Here is a 14,952-nt window from a genome sequence, read left to right as displayed (position 1 = left end):
CTATTACTTTGTAGATCTATGATTTCATTGGTGTGGGTACTGTCTCCACCAGCACAGTTCCTAGTCCCTCCTTGCTTTACTAGACCGTTGTACTGAATTTCAGTAGCTAAACCAACCAATATTCATAATTGCCCAGTGGCCCGACAACTGATGATGGCACTCAATGAATTTTCCTACAGACATTCTGTCATTAAGCCTTTACTTAAATGATTTCCTGCTTGCTAAGATTTGCCAAGACTTTCACTCTAGTGACATAGCCTTGGAAAATCCAGGTTTACCTCCACACCTTGATGACAAGTTGTCAGAGAATTTTAACAGGGAACTTTTTTTTCATAATGATGGCATATATTCAATATAAATGCTTTGGGGGCAAAAATGCACATGTCTGTCTTTCCTCTTTATAGCTTTCCCTTCCTCTTCTTCCCCCTACCCCAGTAGCTTTAGCTGGCTAAATAGATTGTTTTGCCTTGCTGTATAAAGTGACAAATTATTTTCTGAATACAGAAGAAATGTGGAAGACCAGACTTCAGAGAACACGCTCCTGTATAATTATTTGAATCATATATTCATTTCTTTTTCTCTTTTCTTTTCAGATCTCAAGCTGAGAGCTTGTACTTTCACTTTTGATTCTTGCCCAATGATATAGAAACAGCGTATTACACTTTAATTATCTGAGTCACCTACTCCTCATTCGGTGTACACAGAAAAGCTATCCCAAGTTTTCTGTATTCTGTGGGTCTACTTCTACTCAAATAAATCATAGTTTATGGGTCCCCAGGGGTGAATTTCTTTTTGCTAGTCATACAGAGGATATAATTGTTTCAAAGCAAAAGCATTTAGTCAGATAGCATAAGAAAAGTAGCAACAGAACATTTCCCCTATAGATCTGTACTACACTTTCCCACAAATACATAAACTATTAGTGGGAAAAAATGGCTACAGTTAGGAAATGCATGTGGAGAGGAAAAAACATAGGATACACTTGTGTATACATATGGAAGTATACACAAATAAGAAACACATGGTGTCAGAGCATGGAACGTGTGCCTTCTTTACTGCAATAATAATGATGTCTTCTAGCAATATTATGATTCTCCTTCTGCCTTCTGGTTTCACATTACTTCAAAATTTGATGTTGCAATATTTTAGAATATATAGAACTTCTCTTTCTCTCTAATCTTTGGGGTATGTACTTAGCAGTAGTATTGCTGAGTCAAAGAATATAAACAGTCTAGTGAATTTTCTTGCACAATTCTAAATTTCTTTCCAGTAGAGTTAAACCAATTTATAATTCAAAGGTGAGAGTTAAGAGTGTACCTCTCCCTGCCCCATGTGCTTTAAACATTGACCATTGCTGTTTTTCAGTAAACAATCTTTGTGAATATGATAGATGTGAAGTAAAATCACATAGTAATTATGTTTTACATTTCTCTTAATGATTTAAAACATTTTTACTCTTTAAGGTTGTTGATTTTTAAAAACTAAACATCTTTTGCCCACATCTACTGGGAAACTGTTCTTTGTCTTTCATATATAAGCATATATATATATATATACACACACACATATATGTATTTCCTTTATATTTATGATATGATTTTTTCCAAAGATTCGATGCATTCTTTCCCCACTTAATATTTCTTTTCTGATTGTCTTGATTTTGCAACAAAATTTGGGAAAAAAATCTTTTTCAAATTGTATATAATTAAGATTATTTTATTTTTGTGATTTCTTATTTTTTATTTTTAGTTTATTGAAAAAAAGAATTTCAATAACACAGTATAACAAAAATATGATTGTACTTCAAAATGCAAATCTATAATTCACAGCTTGCTATATCTTTCAAATATAAAACAAAATCATGATGTAAATTTCTCCTTTTTTTCTCTCTGCTCCCACCCTAGAGATGGCTACTATCAGACACAAAGATATATATATGTGTGTATAAATATATATCCCAGAAGTTCTTATTGGATGAGGAATTCTACAAATATTTTGTGTTCTTATGTTTCTTGACCATTTTTTCACTGGGTATTATTTCTAATTCTTGCTTTTCAATTCTGTTCCATTAATTCATTTTTTTTTTAATAATTACCAACAATTTTGATGACTGATGCTTTTTTATATGGTTTAAAATCTCCTAATGTTAAATACTCTTCATTTCTTTTTCTTGTTTCTTTTGAGATCTTTTTGTTTTTCAACATTGCTTTTTTTCCTAGTGTTATTTGGTATTTTGAATGATATTACACCAAATCAATTAATTTAAATAATATTATACTTTTTGTTATGGCATGTCCCCTCCAATCATTTATCTTCCTTTATTTGTGTAGAGTGGTTTGAATTTTTTTATATGAGTCCTGTGTCTTTGTGGGTTAAATCCCAAATGCTTCATGCATTTATAGTTGTTTTTAGGAGAATTTATTTTTCTATAGTTTTCTCTTGATTTTTGTTAGTACTGTAAGGAAATATTATTTGTTTTAGGAATTCATTTTATGCCATTCTACTTTATTGAAGCTGCAAACCTCTCAGGGTTTTTTTAAATCAATATTCTGGAGCTTCCTAAGTAAACCATCATATCATTTGCAAATAAGGATTAGTGTATTTCCTATTTGTCAATCTTTATACTTCTAATTTTTTCTCTCTTCTCTTATGGCTACAGCTACTATATCTAGTGGATATCAAACTATATTGGGGATAGGGAGTGTCCATGCTTTGCCTTGTGTTTATTGGGAGAAGCTTTCAATGTGTATTTATTTTTCGTAGTGTTAGCTCTTGGTCTGATATAAAAAAGTATCCTTCCATGCTGAATTTTGAAAATGATTTTTATACATAAGTGAGTGATCTACTCTAAGGGAGACTATTTTTTTTTCTGAATCTATTTGCATGACTAAGAATGAATGAATGAGGACTTCCACTTCCTGGAGCCAAGATGGCGGAGTGAAAAGGTAGTCGCTCTCACTCTCCCCTATCAACCTCTGCAAACCCAGAAAATATCCGCCCAGGAAAAAAAAAAACCCTGGAACACCCCAACTAGAAGAAAGACAAGGAGTAGCAGTGCAGTAGCCCAGCAAACGGATCTCTCAGTGCCTCAGCAAAAACAAGGGGTCCCAGGCGGATAAGTACCCTGTGGCATTCATCTGAAAGGAGGTGAAGAAAACAACCTAAAGGCTTCCTAAAGCCCCAGTCTTGCTGATTCCAACCCAACACCAGGTGAGCTGTAGGAAGCCTCCAATTGTAAAGAAATCCTGAAGTCCAGGTGGTAGAGCAGACAAACACCAACACCTGGACCTCGAGTGCCTCAGTGAGGGCGGAAAACCGGTGGAAACCAGCTCAGAAAACCACCAGGAGCCTCCCAACCGAGGGAGACAACACTGCAGGGGGCCCCAGGCAGATAAACATCCTGGAGCAGCCATCTAAAAGGAGCAGAAGAAAGCTGAAGGAAAGGAAAAGCAGGCAACCTAGAATTGCCTGAAAGTTCCAGCCTTGCTGATTCCAGCCCAACACAGGTAAGCTGCCAGAAACCTACAGCCTCCAATTCCCAGCATAAGAGGCCCCAGACAAAGCCAGTGACCAAGACCTAGGCTCCCAACACAAGAAGCTTGGGTCAGTACCCTCTGTTCCCCAGCAGGAGAGCTCAATCTCTTTAAAGGCCAGGGAATAAACATCATGAGTAAAAAGAAACGTACCATAGATTCATATTATGAGAAGAGTGAAGATCAAGACAGAAATTCTGAAGAGGACAACATTGTCAACAAACCCACATCTGCAACAACAAAAGGGAATATGAACTGGTCTGAAGCCCAAAAAGCCTTCTTAGAAGAGCTCAAGAAGGATTTTAATAGTCAAATGAGAGAGGTAAAAGAGTCCTTCAAAAATACAATTGGCCAGTTGGAAAAAAAATACACTGAAGAAAAGAAGTCCCTAAAAAACACAGTTGGCCAATTCAAGAAGGAAGGACAAAAACTAACAGAAGAGTACTGAAGGAAACAAGTCCCTAAAAAACACAATTGGCCAGTTGAAGAAGGAAGTACAAAAACTAACAGAAGAAAACAATCTGTTAAAAACTAGAATTGGACAAATGGAAACTAATGTCTCTATGAGAGAGCAAGAATCAGTCAAACAGAAACAAAAAAATGAAAAAATAGATGAAAATGTAAAATACCTCATCAGTAAAACAACCGACCTGGAAAATCACTCAGGAGAGACAATTTAAAAATTATTGGACTACCTGAAAATCATGATGAAAAAAAGAGCCTGGACAGTATCTTTCAGGAAATCATAAAGGAAAACTGCCCAGAAGTCCTAGAACCAGAAGGGAAAATAACCATAGAAAGAATCCACCGATCACCACCTGAAAGAGATCCCAAATTGACAATGCCAAGAATATAATAGCAAAATTCCAAAATTACCAGATGAAAGAGAAGGTGCTGCAAGCAGCCAGAAAGAAAGAATTTAAATATCATGGAACCACAGTCAGGATTACACAGGACCTTGCAGCTTCTACATTAAAAGACCGCAGGGCATGGAACATGATATTCCAAAGGCAAAGGAGCTTGGAATGCAGCCAAGGATCAATTACCCAGCAAAAATGAGCATCATTTTTCAAGGGAGGAGGTGGATATTCAATGAAATAGGAGACTTCCAAACTTTCCTGATAAAAAGACCAGAGCTCAACAAAAAATTTGATCTTCAAGTACAGGACTCAAGAAGGACTTAAAAAGGTAAATGGGACAGAAGGATACAATATGTTGTTAATAAGGGGGGGGCTGTTTAAACCCCTACAAGGGAATATGAGACTTGCAACCCTTGAGAACTGTATTGTTATTACACCTTGTTAAAGGAGTATACATAAAGAGGGTGGATATTAGTTGACTTTGATGTAATGATAAAAAAAAATCTAATCAAGTGGGTTAAATGGATCCAAATAAGTGGATCAATCTGATCTTAGAAAAGTACTGAGAAAGGAGGAGGCAGACAAGGGTAAATTACATTACAGGAAAAGACACAAAATCCTATTACAGCAGAGGGAAAGAAGGGGGGGAGCATTGTTTGAACCTTACTCTCATCAGATTTGGCTCAAGAAGGGCATAATATAATCAGTTAGGTATAGAAATCTAACTTGCCCTATAGGCAGTAGGAGGGAAAAGGGGAAAAGGGAGGGGGAAAGAAAAGGGAGGGGGAAAGAAGGGAGGGAAGCAGCAGTAAGACTAAAGGGGAAGAAAAGGGAAAGGGATAATAAAAGGGGGAAGGGACTGAAGGAGGCGGTGGTCAAAAGCAAAACACTAGTGAAGGGGAGAAAGGAAAAAGGAGAAAGAAAAGCATAAATAGGGGGAAAAGGATGGAGAAAAAGACACAGATAGTAATCATAACTGTGAATGTGAATGGGATGAACTCTCCCATAAAACGGAAATGGATTGCAGAATGGATTAAAAACCATAATCCTACAATATGTTGTTTACAGGAAACACATTTGAAAAAGAGTGACACATACAGGGTAAAGGTAAAAGGCTGGAGCAGAATATATTATGCTCAGCTGAAGTAAAAAAAGCAGGGGTAGCAATCCTGATCTCAGACAAAGCAAAAGCAAAAATAGATCTAATCAAAAGAGATAAGGAAGGAAACTACATCCTGCTAAAAGGCACCATAGACAATGAAGTAATATCATTACTAAATATATATGCACCAAATGGTATAGCATCCAAATTCTTACAGGAGAAGTTCAGGGAGTTACAGGAAGAAATAGACAGCAAAACTATACTAGTGGGGGACCTGAACCTCCCCTCTGCACTAGATAAGTCTAACCACAAAATAAACAAGAAAGAAGTTAAGGAGGTGAATAGAACATTAGAAAAGTTAGGTATGATAGACCTCTGGAGAAAACTGAATGGGGATAGAAAGGAATATACTTTTTTCTCAGAGTACATGGCACATACACAAAAATTGACCATGTACTAGGGCATAAAAACCTCACAATCCAATGCAGAAAGGCAGAAATATTAAATGCATCCTTTTCAGATCATGATGCAATAAAAATTATATGTAATAAAGGGCCATGGAAAGATAGACTAAAAAATAATTGGAAACTAAATAATCTAATCCTAAAAAATGATTGGGTCAAACAACAAATCATAGAAACAATCAATAATTTCATTCAAGAGAATGACAATAATGAGACAACATACCAAAACCTATGGGATGCAGCGAAAGCAGTTCTTAGGGGAAGTTTTATATCTCTAAATGCTTACATAAATAAAATAGAAAAAGAGGAGATTAATGAATTGGGCATACAACTAAAAAAACTAGAAAAAGAACAAATTAAAAATCCTCAACTAAACACCAAATTAGAAATATTGAAAACCAAAGGAAAAATTAATAAAATTGAAATTAAGAAAACTATTGAACTAATAAATAAAACTAAGAGCTGGTTTTATGAAAAAAACAATAAAATAGATAAGCCTTTGGTTAATTTAATTAAAAAAAGAAAGAAGAAAACCAAATTACTAGTATCAAGAATGAAAAGGGCGAAGCTACCACCAAGGAAGAGGAAATTAAAACAATAATTAGGAATTATTTTGCCCAACTATATGCCAACAAATTTGACAATCTTAGTGAAATGGATACATATTTACAAAAATATAAATTGCCCAGATTAACCGAAGAGGAAGTAAAATACTTAAATAACCCCATCTCAGAAAAAGAAATTGAACAAGCCATTGATGAACTCCCTAGGAAAAAATCTCCAGGGCCAGATGGATTTACATGCGAATTCTATCAAACATTTAAAGAACAATTAATTCCAATACTATATAGACTATTTGGGAAAATAGGTGAAGAAGGAGTCTTACCAAATTCTTTTTATGATACAAATATGGTGTTGATACCTAAACCAGGAAGAGTCAAAATAGAGAAAGAAAATTATAGACCAATTTCTCTAATGAATATAGATGCAAAAATTTTAAACAAAATACTAGCAAGTAGATTGCAGCAACTTATCACAAGAATAATACACTATGACCAGGTAGGATTTATACCAGGAATGCAGGGTTGGTTCAATATTAGGAAAACTATCAGCATCATTGAGCATATCAACAACAAAACCAACAGAAACCACATGATCATCTCAATAGATGCAGAAAAAGCTTTTGATAAAATACAACACCCATTCCTATTAAAAACACTAGAAAGCATAGGTATAAATGGAGTCTTCCTTAAAATAATAAATAGCATATCTAAAACCTTCAGCAAGCATTATATGTAATGGGGACAGGCTAGAAGCATTTCCAATAAGATCGGGGTGAAACAAGGATGTCCATTATCACCACTGTTATTCAATATTGTACTGGAAACCTTAGCTTTAGCAATAAGAGAAGAAAAAGAAATTGAAGGCATTAGAATAGGCAAAGAAGAAACAAAGCTATCACTCTTTGCAGATGACATGATGATATACTTAGAGAATCCTAGAGAATCAAGTAAAAAACTACTTGAAATAATAAACAACTTTAGCAAAGTTGCAGGCTATAAAATAAACCCACATCAGCATTTCTATATATTACCAACAAAGCCCAACAGCAAGAGATAGAAAGAGAAATCCCATTTAAACTTACTGTAGACATTATAAAATATTTAGGAGTCTACCTCCCGAAACAAACCCAGGAACTCTATGAACACAATTACAAAACACTTTTCACACAAATAAAATCAGATCTAAATAATTGGAAAAACATCAGTTGCTCATGGGTAGGCCGAGCTAATATAATAAAAATGACAATCCTACCTAAGCTAATTTACTTATTCAGTGCCATACCAATCAAACTACCAAAAAATTATTTTATAGAGTTAGAAAAAATAATAACAAGATTCATTTGGAAAAACAAAAGGTCCAGAATATCAAAGGAACTAATGAAAAGAAATGCAGGGGAAGGTGGCCTAGCAATTCCAGATCTTAAATTGTATTATAAAGCAGCAATCATCAAAACTGCTTGGTACTGGCTAAGAAATAGGGAGGTGGATCAGTGGAATAGGTTAAATATGCAAGACACAGTAGTCAATGACTATAGTAATCTATTATTTGATAAACCCAAAGACCCCAGCTTCTGGGATAAGAACCCACTCTTTGAAAAAAACTGCTGGGAAAACTGGAAAAGAGTATGGCAGAAACTAGGCATAGACCCAAATCTCACACCATATACCAAAATAAAGTCAAAATGGGTTCAGGACTTAGATATAAAGGCTGATACCATAAGTAAACTGGGAGAACAAGGAATAGTTTACCTATCAGATCTATGGAGAACAGAAGAATTCATGACCAAACAGGAGATAGAGAACATTATGAAAAGCAAAATGGATAATTTTGATTACATTAAATTGAAAAGTTTTTGCACAAACAAAGCCAATGCAACTAAGATTAGAAGGAAGGTAGAAAATTGGGAAAGAATTTTTACAACCAGTCCCTCTGATAAAGGCCTCATTTCTAAAATATATAGAGAATTAAGACAAATTTATAAGAACACAAGCCATTCCCCAATTGATAAATGGTCAAAGGATATGAACAGACAGTTCTCAGATGAAGAAATTAAAGCCATCTATAGTCATATGAAAAAATGCTCTAAATCATTATTGATTAGAGAAATGCAAATCAAAACAACTCTGAGGTACCACATCACACCTATCAGATTGGCCAACATGACAAAACAGGAAAATGATAAATGTTGGAGAGATGTGGGAAAATTGGAACACTAATACATTGTTGGTGGAGTTGTGAAATGATCCAACCATTTTGGAGAACAATTTGGAACTATGCCCAAAGGGCTACAAAAATGTGCATACCCTTTGATCCAGCAATAGCACTTCTAGGGCTATATCCCAAAGAGATCAAACAAATGGGAAAAGGACCCACATGTACAAAAATATTCATAGCAGCTCTTTTTGTGGTGGCAAAGAATTGGAAATTGAGAGGATGCCCATCAATTGGGGAATGGCTGAGCAAGTTGTGGCATATGAATGTAATGGAATACTATTGTTCTATAAGAAATCATGAACAGGCTGACTTCAGAAAAACCTGGAAAGACTTATATGGTCTGATGCTGAGTGAAGTGAGCAGAACCAAGAGGACTTTGTACACAATAACAGCCATGTTATGCAATGACTAAGATGTTAAACTGAACCCTTCTCAGCATTACGAGGATCTAAGACATCTCCAGAGGCCTCGGGATGGAAAATGCTGTCCACATCCAAAGAAAGAACTATGGAAGTCGAATCGCTCTCACTTATTTTTACCTTCAGTTGAGTTTTGCTTCATCTTTCTGATGGTTTCTCCTATTGGTTTTAATTTTTACTTACAACTTCACTAATGTGAAAATATGTTTAATAGGAATGTAAATGTAAAGCCTATGTCAGATTGTGCGCCGTCTTGGGGAGGGTGGGGGCGGGGGGAGAAAAAGGGAGAAAAAATTTTCAACTCAAAAGCATATGGAAAAAATTTTAAAAATTAAAATTAAAATTAAAAAAAATTTTAGAAAAAAGAATGAATGAATGAAAAATATTCATTTAGCATGTATCACTATGTGCCAAGCACTATGTTTAATGCTGAGGATGCAAATATAAAAGTGAGATACCCTCTGTGCTCAAAGAGCTTACATTCTAATGGTAGAGACAAAATACAAAGAATAGTGGTTACTAAGAAAGGGAATTATGGTACGAAGAGTCATAAAGATGGTTAGTGGTATCCATTAACATGATCTTCCCGGGGGCAGTAACAATAATGATTTTATCATGGTTATAAGATGAAAATAACGTAAAGTAGGAATGATGATATGGAATGAAAGATAATATGCATCAGAGTATTGCTAGGATCAAGATACAAGTTTTTTGTAATTTAAATTGTAATTATGTCACTTTTTCCTAATGTTAACATATTTTGGTGGCAGCTAAGTGGTCCAGTGGATAGCATGCCATGTCTAGAATGAGGAAGACCCATCTTGCTGAATTTAAATCCATCCTCAGACACTTACTAGGTGTATGACCCTGGGCAAGTCACTTAACACTTTTTGCCTCAGTTTCCTCATCTGTAAAATGAGCTGAGAAGGAAGTGGCAAACTGTTTCAGTATCTTTGCCAAGAAAATCCAAATGGAGTCGTGAAGAGTTAGACATGACAGATGATTGAATAACAACAACAATTACTACTACTACTACTACTACTGCTACTACTACTTGGCAGTAGTGAGTTTTCATACATATATATGCATATTTACATTACATACACACACACATATTGCTGTAGCTTCTTAGCTAAGATTTTATCATAAAATTATGCATGAATATTCAATAGTAAAGTTTTATGTAATGAATATTCATTACTAAAGTCTATAATTCTCCTGTTCACTCTTATCCTTTCCTGGTTTGAATATCAGGACCATATTTGTTTCATTGAAAAGAGTATTGCAAAGTACCTGTTTTCTTAGTGATTTAGATTAATTTTTTGTAAAGTAGGCATGATTTGTCCACTAAATACTTAGTAGAATTCATTAGGAAAAGAATCTTTCCTTTGAGAGTTCATTTATGATTTGGTCAATCCCTCTTCACTAAATTGGGCTATTTTAGACTTTTGTTTTTTGTTTCATTAATTTGTATATTTACTTTTTTGTAGAGAATCATTAAATTTCATGTTTAAAAAAGAATTATTCATAAAAATATAAAATACTCATATTTACAGAATATAAAATAGAGATGTCATACAACCAAATTATATAAAATAAAATTGAACTTTAGCTATTAACAACAAAAGGGAAAAAATCACTTTGTCGCAGATACACTTCTTGGTGAATTCCATTAAATATTTAAAGAATAATTAATTCCTAACTATTCACACAAAGTATTCACAAAAATTAGGAAAGAAAACACTCTTTTAAACTCTATTTTATGAGATAAATATAATTCCAATACCAAACCATAAAAGGAAGAGGCAAAGAAAGAGAACTATTGATTAATATCAGTAATGAATAGGTATGCAAAAAATTTAAATAAAAAGATTACAGGACTATATCCAAAATTATTCGGTATGATCAAGTTGTATTTGCACTGGGGATACAAAGATGATTTGGCATTAAGAAAGCAGTTAATGTAATTAATCATACCAAAACCATCCTGAAACACATCATTATATATACAGAGAAAGACTTTGACAAAGTACAATACTCAGGAATACTAAAAGCTCTAGAGTACATAGGCAGAGGACTACTTTTTAATTTTCTTAAAATATCTATGTGCATGTATGTGTTTGTGTATATACATATATTCGTATATATGTGTGTATAACCCAAAACACGTGGTATTTGCAAAGAAGCTTTATCACTAAATGTACAAAATAAAAATGTTCTCTTTCTCTGTTATTATATGATATAGTTATAAAAATTTTGGTAAGATCAGTAAAACAGGAGAAGGAAATTATAGACAAATTTGTCAAAATGGAGAGAGATGACATGATCTATTTTAAAAAAAACAAAGAATGAGGAAAGAAAGTCATGCATATTATTAATAGCTTCACAAAAGCAGCTGTTTTAAAAGAAATACATAAAAATCAGTAGAAATGCTTCACAAAGTTAAGAGGAGCATGAAAATTATCAGATACCAGAAGTGATCAGTTTATACTTTGTTTCCTTTTTTTTCTCAACCAAAGTGAAAAATCTTCAGAATAATACCAGTGATAATAGGTAGAATAATAATTGTACAAATTATAGAGGTACTATATTACAATAACAAAATCTATGAGGAAATAATAAAAAGGAAAACTATTTAAATAATTATAAATGCATAATATACATGGCACACAGTGGCTTGAGGGAATGGAGGCACTAATGTATACTATTATTTTTAGGAGTTTACAAGAGGGAGAAAAGTTACAGTCTGATAATTTTAGGGAATAGTGTGTTAAGTGAAGGGATTTGTTTGTTTCTTTAAGAATAGGGGACATCTGAATATATTTGTATCTCTGAGGAAAGGAGTCAGTAGAATAATAGAAATGAGATTTGTGAAGAAAGGAATGGCATAGGAGGTAATCTGGAAGATGAAGGTTGTTCACACAAATGTCATGACTTCAAGTCATTTTCATAGCTAATTACCTTTTAATGATCTTTTCACTTCTTTTTAATTTTAATTTCCTCTTAATTTTTAAACTGTCCTTTTTTATCAGAAGATTATTCATTTTGGTGGGAAAAAAAGAAACAAATCAGAAACTGATCACTTCTAGAAATGGATTACTGTCTAGTATCTACTATGAATACTATCATATCTGGGGGCAGCTAGGTGGCACAGTGGATAGAGCACCGGCCCTGAAGTCAGGAGGACCTGAGTTCAAATCCGGCCTCAGACCAAACACTTGACACTTACTAGCTGTGTGACTTAACCCCAATTGCCTAAAAAAAAAAATACTATCATATCTGGTATCTAGTAGACAATTATCATGATCATCTTATCTGCCTTAAGCAATTCTATTCAGATGGCTTCCAGACTCAGCCATAATTTCATTCATGAGCTCCAATTCTGCGTCATGTTTATTAGTTATTTCAAACAAGATGTCCTATAAGCTTCTCAATCTCAACATGTCAGAAGTGGTGTTCATTATCTTTCCTTACTCTTACTCCCATCCCTCTTTTGGAGTTCCTTATTTTTGTTGAGGGTGCCAACATCCTTTTACTCACAGCATTTTGTTTTTGCATTATCAACCTCAACTTCTTACATTCATATTTAGGATTACCAAAACTTGTCATTTCTCTTTATGCATCTCCTAGATACATCTCCTCTCCACTCAAACAGAAACCACCATAGTTCAGGTCCTCATCACATGGTGTTACTGCAGTACTTTCCTATTTAGTCTTCCATTTCAAATTCCTCACTCAGATCCACCATCCAAACATCTTGACTTTACTAAAGCAGAAATTTAATTGTGTCATTCTCCTTTCTCCTCCCCATCAATAAAATCTCCTGGCTCCTTCAGGACAAATATAAACTGCTTTGTGTGCAATTAAAGTTCTTCACAACCTGTTGCTTTGCTCCCTGTTTATAGATTTTCCCTTCATACATTCTATTTTCTTGCCATGTTGTTCTAGTTTCCATTCCATACAGATGGCACTCCCTCTACCATCTTCATAACTTTGCACTGACTGTCTCGCATTCTTGGAATGTTTTTCCCACTCACCTCTACCACTTATAACAACAATTACAGCAAGAAGAATCACTTGGCGTAAAGCACTTTAAAAGTGTTATTTCATATGATCTTCATAATAAACCTATAAGAAAAGTGCTATTATCATCCATATTTTATAAATGAGGAATTGAGACAGGCAGAACTTAAGTGACTTGCTCAGGGTCAAACAGCTGATAAATGTCAGAGGCAGGTTTTGAAATCAGGTTTCCCTGACTCCAGTTCTAGTACTCTACATATTATACCATCTAGCTTCCTTGGTATTCTTCAAAACTTGGCTCAAGTACCTCCTTTTTATACGATACCTTTTTGCATCCCTCCAGCAAACTCCCTTGTATTCATTTGGAATCTCCTCTGTCCATAGTGTCTATGCTTAGAATATAGAGATGTTCTAAAGGACTGAGTTCCTTGAGCAAAGGACTGTTTCACTTTTGGTATTGTATATTCAGCTCTTAACTCCTGCTAGGAGCTCAATTGGCTTGCTGATTAATTGACTGATTCTTTGATCTTCTTGTCCCTAGTAGAGTTAAATGGTTCCTTTTCTGATGTTGTTCTTAACACATATTACTAGGCTCACCTCATTTTTGGACTTCTCTTACTGGACCTCTTTACTCTTGAATTAAGCCTTCAGTCACCTACTGTTGTTTCTGTCTTTTGCCCATGAGGCAATTGTAGTCAAAATAAGTAAGTCAAAATAAGGAGATTGGCTGTATATGTGGAATGGAATATGCATGTAATTTGGATTAGTCATTAATGGTTTCCCATCAACCAGGATAGGAAGTCTCCTATGTTGAACCTCAATGCTGGGCTTGACTCTGTGCTATTTTACAATTCATCAATACCTCAGACTTAGGTGGAATGTTTATTAGATATGCATATAAGGAAATGCTGGAAAGGGTAGCTCTCATACTGCATGACAGAGTCAGAATTCAAAAAGATCTTTATAAGATAGATCACTACACTGAATCTACTAATATGAAATCCAAAAGGAATAAATGCATTCCTACAGTTGAGTTCCCCCCCCCAAAAAAAAGTAACTTCAGATATACAAGATGAGGAAGGTGTGGCTAGACAACAATTTATTTGAAAAGGGTAAGGGGTGGGAGGTTAGGGTATAGCTCAATTCAAAGCAGCAGTGTGGCAGCATAATTTCTTCTTAGGCTATTTTCAGAAAGGCATCATACCTAGAACTAGAGAAATAATAGTTTTACCAGGTTAGGTTCTGATTAGAATACATTGGGAATATTCTGTTTGGTTCCAGGTGTCACTGTTTAAGGAAGTCTTTGATAAGAATCAAGGCCACATGTGGCCTTCTAGGTCCTTGGGTGCAACCTTCTGAGTCCAAGTTTTACAGAACAAATCATTTTATTGAGAGGATTTGTTCTGTGAAGTTTGGATTTGGTCAAAGGGCTGCACTTAAGGACCTAGAGGACCACATGTGGCCTTGAGGTCACAGATTCCCCACAACTGAATAAGATCTAGAGCATTTGGAAGAGGGCTTCCAGGATGGTAACATGCCTTAAGATAAAGAGATATGAAGATCATTTGAAGATTGAAAGAATTTATGAAGTTTAATTTTATGTAGTAAAGACTATGTGTTGTGAGGGGCTCCACCCTCCACATGTGGCATCAGAGTGTTGTTGTATGGTCATAAAAACACAGGACAGGCATCTCTAGCCTTTCCCAGCTCCCTTCTCCAAGTGATACTTTAATTCCTTCTGGGAGAGGAAGCAAGAGGTTGGATGCAGAAATT

Source organism: Phascolarctos cinereus, unplaced genomic scaffold (genome assembly GCF_003287225.1).
Source record: "Phascolarctos cinereus isolate Bilbo 61053 unplaced genomic scaffold, phaCin_HiC Scaffold_726;HRSCAF=1367, whole genome shotgun sequence".
Lineage (NCBI taxonomy): Eukaryota > Metazoa > Chordata > Mammalia > Diprotodontia > Phascolarctidae > Phascolarctos > Phascolarctos cinereus.
Note: the sequence above shows the minus strand (reverse complement) of the source record.